Source organism: Lolium rigidum, chromosome 2, assembly GCF_022539505.1.
Source record: "Lolium rigidum isolate FL_2022 chromosome 2, APGP_CSIRO_Lrig_0.1, whole genome shotgun sequence".
Taxonomy (NCBI): domain Eukaryota; kingdom Viridiplantae; phylum Streptophyta; class Magnoliopsida; order Poales; family Poaceae; genus Lolium; species Lolium rigidum.
In genome coordinates this window covers 15,391,473-15,400,906 of record NC_061509.1, presented here as the reverse complement: position 1 = coordinate 15,400,906, position 9,434 = coordinate 15,391,473, and positions in this window count along the sequence as shown.

Genomic DNA, 9,434 nt, shown 5'->3' with positions numbered 1-9,434 from the left:
GGCCAGTTCGTTGTTTTCACGCTGTTTTTGGTTTCGAAATCCTAGTAAGGAAATATTCTCGGAATCGGACGAAATCAATGCCCAGCATCCTATTTTTCCACGAAGCTTCCAGAACACCCGAGAGCCACCAGAGGGGAGCCCTGGTGGGCCCAGATGATAGGGCGGCGCGGCCAGGGCCTGGGTCGCGCCCCCCTACTGTGACACCGCCTCGTCGACCCTCAGACTCCGCCTCTTCGCCTATTTAAAGGTCCCTGACCTAAAACCTCGATACGAAAAAGCCACGGTACGAGAAACCTTCCAGAGCCGCCGCCATCGCGAAGCCAAGATCTGGGGGACAGGAGTCTCGTTCCGGCACGCCGCCGGGACGGGAAGTGCCCCGGAAGGCTTCTTCATCGACACCACCGCCATCTTCACCAACGCTGCTGTCTCCCATGAGGAGGGAGTAGTTCTCCATCGAGGCTCGGGGCTGTACCGGTAGCTATGTGGTTCATCTCTCTCCTATGTACTTCAATACAATAATCTCATGAGCTGCCTTACATGATTGAGATTCATATGATGATGCTTGTAATCTAGATGTCATTATGCTAGTCAAGTGGATTTTACTTATGTGATCTCCGGAGACTCCTTGTCCCACGTGTGTAAAGGTGACGAGTGTGTGCACCGTGTGGGTCTCTTAGGCTATATTTCACGGAATACTTATTCACCGTTATGAATAGCATAGTGAAGTGCTTATTTATATCCCTTTATGATTGCAATGTGTTTTGTATCACTATTCATCTATGTGCTACTCTAGTGATGTTATTAAAGTAGTTTATTCCTCCTGCACGGTGTAATGGTGACAGTGTGTGCATCGTGTAGTACTTGGCGTAGGCTATGATTGTGATCTCTTGTAGATTATGAAGTTAACTATTGCTATGATAGTATTGATGTGATCTATTCCTCCTTTCGTAGTGTGAAGGTGACGAGTGTGCATGCTATGTTAGTACTTGGTTTGGTTATGTTGATCCGTTATGCACTCTAAGGTTATTTAAATATGAACATTGAATATTGTGGAGCTTGTTAACTCCAGGCATTGAGGGTTCGTGTAATCCTACACGGTTAGTGGTGTTCATCATCCAACAAGAGGGTGTAGAGTCTAGCATCTATCTATTTATTCTGTTATGTGATCAATGTTGAGAGTGTCCACTAGTGAAAGTATGATCCCTAGGCCTTGTTCCTAAATACTGCTATCGCTGCTTGTTTACTGTTTTACTGCATCTTTACTTCCTGCAATATTACTACCATCAACTGCACGCCAGCAAGCACTTTTCTGGCGCTGTTACTACTGCTCATATTCATTCATACCACTTGTATTTCACTATCTCTTCGCCGAACTAGTGCACCTATTAGGTGTGTTGGGGACACAAGAGACTTCTTGCTTTGTGGTTGCCGGGTTGCATGAGAGGGATATCTTTGACCTCTTCCTCCCTGAGTTCGATAAACCTTGGGTGATCCACTTAAGGGAAACTTGCTGCTGTTCTACAAACCTCTGCTCTTGGAGGCCCAACACTGTCTACAAAAATAGAAGCACCCGTAGACATCAGTTATCCAATTCATAATCTTGCTGCATTTTCCCTAAGTGAGTCACAAAAAAGTTTGTCAGAAGCGAGACAAGAAGAATTTGATGATCCGAAGAATAGAAGAGATATGAGTACTTACTAACAAAACATCGACTCTGCGACTCCAAGCGAGCAAGAATTTCTGTTTCACGAGCAGACTGCTGAGCTATATTATCGCTCAGAGAAGTTTCTGCATCATGAAGTCTTTTTCGAAGATCTTCGACGGCGGCAGCATCTGCTTCAGCTTTCTTGCGAGCTCTTTCGCTTTGCTCCAACTTGATAGCAAGAGCGTCAGCGCGTTTGTTGGATTCCGCAAGATTTTCTGGCAGAATAAGTGACAGTAAATGATATGACAAGATAATGGAGTATATTTAGCAGAGGAAGCAGATAAAAAAAAGTACCTTCAAGCTTCTTGGCATGGTCACGGTACCCGACGAATTGAGTACCGAGACAGATAAACTCCTTCATCAAAGGCTGAAGAGAAGACCAAAAGAAAAGAGAAGTCAATATAGGAAGAGAGAGTTCGATAGCACCTAGCAAGAAACAAAGGGGAGTTGAAAGTACTGAAATGCTCGGAACAAGAAGAGTGAAAAACTTACATCATCCAATGAAGGAGTCGTGGAACTACCAGCCAATAGGATAGGCTCTTTGGCTGGTTCTACCCTAGCTCTCTTTGGCGAAGAGGCTCGGGGGCTCGCAGCTGGAGTTGGATGCTCTGTGTCTTGTTGAGGAGGCGAATTTTCGTCCCCATCAGGTTGAGCTTCAGAGACAACTAAAGTACGAGACGTACTCGTTCGAGCAGTCGCGTCAATAGGTGTATTTTCATCCTCGTCGCCACTACAATACATTAGGCGACAAGATAAGAAACAAAATAGACAAAATATCGAGAACACGCAATCAAGAGCAGCAAGAACTTACGAGCTGACAAGAGCATCTTCGTAAGGGTTGAAAGCTTTCCTTCCCGCATCAGGAACAACTTCTTTGGCACGCGAAGCGCTGGCTTTGGAGGTGCCGGAATCGACAACTTCGTCCCTTTTTCTCTTGTTCTTTGGAGAAGCAGCTGGGGAGGAGAGTGTGTCGATGCGGTAGCCTCGGTTTCAACTTCTTTTTCAGAGGATGCCGCGGATTTTCGAGAACCCGCGATTTCACTCTCAAGGCGAGAAGTGCCCTGGTTATCATCGGTGACAACAGCCCGTTCTTCGACTTCCCCACCTTCGGGAAGGGGAGGAAGAGGTTGTCGGGGGGAAGACCCCAGGTAGGGCAATGGACGCGGAGCAGCCGGCTGACCACTGGCCGGCTCGCGGCAAAGGCCGGCTGAGGAGCAGCCGGCTGGCGCCGTGGCCGGCTGGTCCGGAAGCCGGTTGGCTCTAAGTCCTAGTCGGCCTGGCTGCGGCTCTCGACGCTGTAGCTGGGCCGGCTTCTACAAGCCATATCCGACTGGGGGTCTGTACCTCAGACCGACTCGAGGCTGGCGAGTCTTGCACTGGAGGGGACCGGGTTGGTGATCCGGGTTCCCAAAGTCCACGCTGACTCCATCTTCCGTAAAGCGCGGGGCACCTGTGGAGCAATAGTGCCACGCGCCGGACAGGCCATCATGGTCTACGTCGAGCCGTACGAGGCTACAGTGGCTGACGGCGACAGCCACACCTCCTCGCCATACCGCTGACCTCCTCTGGCGGACGGGACAGGCCACGATGCCTCAACGACTCCTGACGTCACCGCCTCGGGAAGGAGCGGAAGCCGGAGCCGGCCGAGCCGGCCAGTAAACTATAGGGTCTTATATGTAAAGTGCCGGTGCCTATATAAGCCGCACTACCCCCTCTCGTGCAGAGGATCGATCATTCTCACTTCTTTCCAGCCTTAGCGCTGCCCTGCGAGAGAGACCATCGTCTCCCTTAGCCTCCCAGGGCCAGCCGGACACAGCTCTAGGAGCACCATTGTATTGTGTGATCATCATATACACTCTAGCAGGAGTAGAGGTTTTACCTCCATCGGAGGGCCTCGAACCTGGGTACGTCGCCGTGTCGCTCGTCCCCATACCCGCATCCGGATACCGCCGTGAGATCTCTCAGGAACCACCTTCGATTAGCCACCCTATGGCATATGCCGTGACGATACCACGACATTTGGCGCCCACCGTGGGGCCTTCGGCATCCTCGGCCGGTGTCTTCATCCGGACGGGCCTCACCATCACCACCGGCGAGCGAGTCGCTTCAGGCTTGATCTGGAGATTCGGCTCCCTCGACTGCGTCAGCGACAACGCTGGCTGCTTCGCCGATCGGCCATTCCCTGCCGGCGGCAACGTCATCAGTTTCGGCGGCTTCGATGTCTACGTCACCACCGTCGCGCCGCCGCGCTACCCACGGCAGGTGCTGCGCTGCGCCAGCCCTCCTCCGCGAATCGGCAGCAGCGCTCCCGCCAGCCCCGCCGTCGTGCAAGTCATGATGGCTGGCGAGGAGCTCCCCGTGAAGAACCCGCGCACCCGTGGCCCCAACCTGGAGCGCAACGTCGACCCCAACGCCTCCGGCTCGGGCCCGAAAGCGCCACCACCACCATCCCGGCTGGACGCAGTCCGGGCGAAGCTGAGCACTCCGCTCACGCCTGGCGCTGACCCCAGCACTGTCGAGGCGGATTTGGAGGCGCACCGCCAGCTCCTCCTCAAGCAAACAGAAGAACTGGCTGCTGCTAAGCGCCAGATGGAGATTACGCAGCGCGAGTACAACCGCGCCCATGGCCTCACTCCAGGCGGCGACGGTCCCAGTCGAGCCGGTCAGATCCGCCGCAGGGGCCGTGACCTCGGCGCCGAGATCGCCCACGACGGCGCTCCTTCGCCGACTCCGTCCGCGGAGCTCCCCGTCTACAACACCCCCGACAAGAACATGCGCGCGGCCGAAGCCGCCGCAGAGGAACTGAACCGCCTTGAAGGCGAAGAGTTACGCCGCCAGACCAAGCGGGTGACTGAGCTGCTCAACGCAGCCAACAGGCAGATCGCCGACCCCAGGTATGTCAACGCCCCCAGAGCTTCTCACGCTCGTGGAGCTGCAGGCAACGACCGAGAAGGTGCCAAGGACACGGCCGAGTCCGCCTCCCCAGCACCAAGCCGGTACCGTGACTCCCGGGCCACGCACACCAACTCGAGCCGGCCAAGCCGCCCGCCGAGTGGCATCAGCGACCGCAGCCGGCCACCTCCAAGCCGGAACCAGGAGCAAGACTCCGAGCCCCGCCGACATCACCGGCCGGCTCCAGAAGCAAGCGGCTCTCGTCAGCCGGCTCATTCCCGGCTCGGCCCGCGCATCGAGCCAACCGACGCTCGGGACCGCCTCGACCGGCTGGTCCAATCCCGCATCGCGGAAGAAGAAGGGCCAGCCGGCCCAAAGTGTTTCGGGCCGCGGATCCTCAACGAGCCCATGGTCGACGGCTTCCAGCTTCCCCGCGACACCCCCAAGTACGACGGCACCGCCAAGCCGGAAGACTGGCTGCAGGACTACTCCACTGCAGTCGGCATCGCCAAGGGCAACAAGCGCTGGGCTGTGCGCTACTCCCCCCTCATGCTGCTCGGCTCCGCCCGCACATGGCTCAACAACCTGCCAGCCGGCAGCATAAACGGCTGGCTGGATTTCGAAGCCGCCTTCATCAGCAACTTCACCGGCACCTACCGCCGGCCGGGTCGGCCCCAGCAGCTGGAAATGTGCAAGCAGGGCCCGGACGAGACGGACCGCGCGTACCTGACGCGCTGGTGCGAGATGCGCAACTCCTGCGAGGGCGTGCACGAGATGCAAGCCATCAGCTTCTTCATGGGAGGCTGCCGGCCCAACACCATGCTGTGGCACAAACTGCGCCGCAGCGAGCCCAAGTCGATGGCCGCCTTGATGGTCATCGCGGACAAATACGCGCTGGCTGAGGAAGCCGGCAAGGCGCCGGCTGAGATTTCGCTGGCCCCCGCCAGGCGGGACAACAACAACAACAAGCCGGCCGAGGGCGGCTCGCACGGCAGCCGGCGGGACAATTACCGTGGCAAGCGGCACAACGACCAGCCGGACCGCCGGTACGGCTCCGCCCATGTGGCAGCCGTGTCAGACCACGCGGCGGCTGGCGGAAGCCGGCGCCAGAAGCAGACGGACCGGCCCTGGAAGCCGAAGTACACCTTCGAGCAGATGCTCGACTCGCCGTGCAAGTACCACAGCGGCAAGAACCCCTCCAACCACACCACCCGCGACTGCCACTTCATGAAGCGGCTGACGAGCGGCGAGCCACTCCCGCCTCCACCCCCGCCTCCACCAGCCGGCGGGCCGGGTGGCCAAGCCGGCGTAGAGAACGCCAACCTCGAGCACCACGAGGCTAACCAAGTGCACCATGGCGGCCGGTACTTGGCCCAAGACGCCACCTACATCATCTTCACCTCCGAGCCCGAGGACAAAACGAGCCAGCAGCGCCGTTCCCTCGAAGTCAACGCGGTCATGCCGCCGGTCCCCCAATACCTAAACTGGTCAGAGCAGGCCATCACATTTGATCGCCGCGACACACGGGCTGTCCTGCCAAAGCCAGGCAGCTACGCTATGGTCCTCCACCCCACCATCGGCACAACCCGGCGCAGCGTGCGCTTCTCGCGCGTCCTCATCGACGAGGGCAGCAGCATCAACATCCTCTACCGCGACACCGCCCGCAAGCTGGGTATCCAAGAGGCCGAGTTGCGCTTGATGTCTACGTTCCCCCTCCTTTCCTGTAGACAGTGTTGGGCCTCCAAGAGCAGAGGTTTGTAGAACAGCAGCAAGTTTTCCCTTAAGTGGATCACCCAAGGTTTATCGAACTCAGGGTGGAAGAGGTCAAAGATATCCCTCTCATGCAACCCTGCAACCACAAAGCAAGAAGTCTCTTGTGTCCCCAACACACCAAATAGGTGCACTAGTTCGGCGAAGAGATAGTGAAATACGAGGTGGTATGAATATGTATGAGCAGTAGCAACGGTGCCGAGAAAATAGCTTGCTTGGCGTGCGATTGATGGTGGTAGTATTGCAGCAGTAGTAACACGGTAAAACATGTAAACAAGCAGTAGTAACTCAGCGGTATTTAGGAACAAGGCCTAGGGATTACACTTTCACTAGTGGACACTCTCAACATTGATCACGTAACGAGAATAGATAAATGCATACTCTACACTTTTGTTGGATGATGAACACATTGCGTAGGATTACACGAACCCTCAATGCCGGAGTTAACAAGCTCCACAATAATGCTCATATTTTAGTAACCTTTAGTGTAAGATAGATCAAAAGACTAAACCAAGTACTAGCATAGCATGCACACTGTCACCTTCATGCATATGTAGGAGGAATAGATCACATCAATATTATCATAGCAATAGTTAACTTCGCAATCTACAAGAGATCATGATCATAGCATAAACCAAGTACTAACACGGTGCACACACTCGTCACCTTTGCACACATGCAGGAGGAATAAAACTACTTTAATAACACATCACTAGAGTAGCACATAGATAAATTGTGATACAAACACATTGCAATCATCAAGAGATATAAATAAGCACTTCACTACGCTCTTCAACGGTGAATAAGTACTTCGTGAAATATAGCCTAAGAGACCCACACGGTGCACACACTGTCACCTTTACACACGTGGGACAAGGAGTCTCCGGAGATCACATAAGTAAAACCCACTTGACTAGCATAATGACATCTAGATTACAAGCATCATCATATGAATCTCAATCATGTAAGGCAGCTCATGAGATTATTGTATTGAACTACATAGGAGAGAGATGAACCACATAGCTACCGGTACAGCCCCGAGCCTCGATGGAGAACTACTCCCTCCTCATGGGAGCAGCAGCGGTGATGAAGATGGCGGTGGAGATGGCAGCGGTGTTGATGGAGAAGCCTTCCGGGGGCACTTCCCCGCTCCGGCAGGGTGCCGGAACAGAGACTCCTGTCCCCCAGATCTTGGCTTCGCGATGACGGCGGCTCTGGAACTTTTCTCGTATCGTGGCTTCCTCCGTAAGGGTTTTCGGGTGTTCTGGGCCCACCAGGGCCCCCCTCTGGCGGCTCTCGGGTGTTCTGGATGCTTCCGGGCAAAATAGGAACCTAGGAGGTGATTTCGTCCAATTCCGAGAATATTTCGTTACTAGGATTTCGAAACCAAAAACAGCAGAAAACGGAACCGGCACTTCGGCATCTTGTTAATAGGTTAGTTCCAGAAAATGCATCAAAACGATATAAAGTGTGCATAAAACATGTAGGTATCATCAATAAAGTAGCATGGAACATAAGAAATTATCGATACGTTGGAGACGTATCAGCATCCCCAAGCTTAGTTCTGCTCGTCCCGAGCAGGTAAAACGATAACAAAGATAATTTCTGAAGTGACATGCCATCATAATCTTGATCATACTATTTGTAAACATATGTAATGAATGCAGCAATCAAAACAATGGTAATGACATGAGTAAACAAGTGAATCATAAAGCAAAGACTTTTCATGAATAGTACTTTAAGACAAGCATCAATAAGTCTTGCATAAGAGTTAACTCGTAAAGCAATAATTTAAAGTATAGACATTGAAGCAACACAATGGAAGATTAAGTTTCAGCGGTTGCTTTCAACTTGTAAGATGTATATCTCATGGATAATTGTCAACATAGAGTAATATAACAAATGCAATAAGCAAATATGTAGGAATCAATGCACAGTTCACACAAGTGTTTGCTTCTTGAGGTGGAGAGAAATAGGTGAACTGACTCAACATAAAAGTAAAAGAATGGTCCTTCAAAGAGGAAAGCATCGATTGCTATATTTGTGCTAGAGCTTTTATTTTGAAAACATGAAACAATTTTGTCAACGGTAGTAATAAAGCATATGTATCATGTAAATTATATCTTACAAGTTGCAAGCCTCATGCATAGTATACTAATAGTGCCCGCACCTTGTCCTAATTAGCTTGAGTTAACACGGATTATCATTGCATAACATATGTTTCAACCAAGTGTCACAAAGGGGTACCTCTATGCCGCCTGTACAAGGGTCTAAGGAGAAAGTTCGTATTGGATTTCTCACTTTTGATCATTCTTCAACTTAGACACCCATACCGGGACAACATAGACAACAGATAATGGACTCCTCTTTTAATGCTTAAGCATTCAACAACAATTAATATTCTCATAAGAGATTGAGGTTTTATGTCCAAACTGAAACTTCCACCATGATTCATGGCTTTAGTTAGCGGCCCAATGTTCTTCTCTAACAGGTATGCATACTCAAACCATTTAATTGTGAAAACCGCCCTTACTTCGGACAAGACGAACATGCATAGCAACTCACATGATATTCAACAAAGAGTTGATGGCGTCCCCGTAAACATGGTTATCGCACAACAAGCAACTTAATAAGAGATAAAGTGCATAAGTACATATTCAATACCACAATAGTTTTTAAGGCTATTTTGTCCCATGAGCTATATATTGCAAAGGCGAATGATGGAAATTTAAAGGTAGCACTCAAGCAATTTACTTTGGAATGGCGGAGAAATACCATGTAGTAGGTATGTATGGTGGACACAAATGGCATAGTAGTTGGCTCAAGGATTTTGGATGCATGAGAAGTATTCCCTCTCGATACAAGGTTTGAACTATAAGTTCCATAATAATTATTACGTTACGTTTGCGGAATAGCTAGCGCGTAATGATGATGATGACGGACAATGGCAATGAGATAATAGTTGTACAGACGCGCTGTGACCTTGTACTGGCAGCGCGCGTAGCAGGCAAAAAAAGGGGGGGAGGCCGAGAAGGGCCACCACCGCCTGCGGGCAGGGCGATAATCG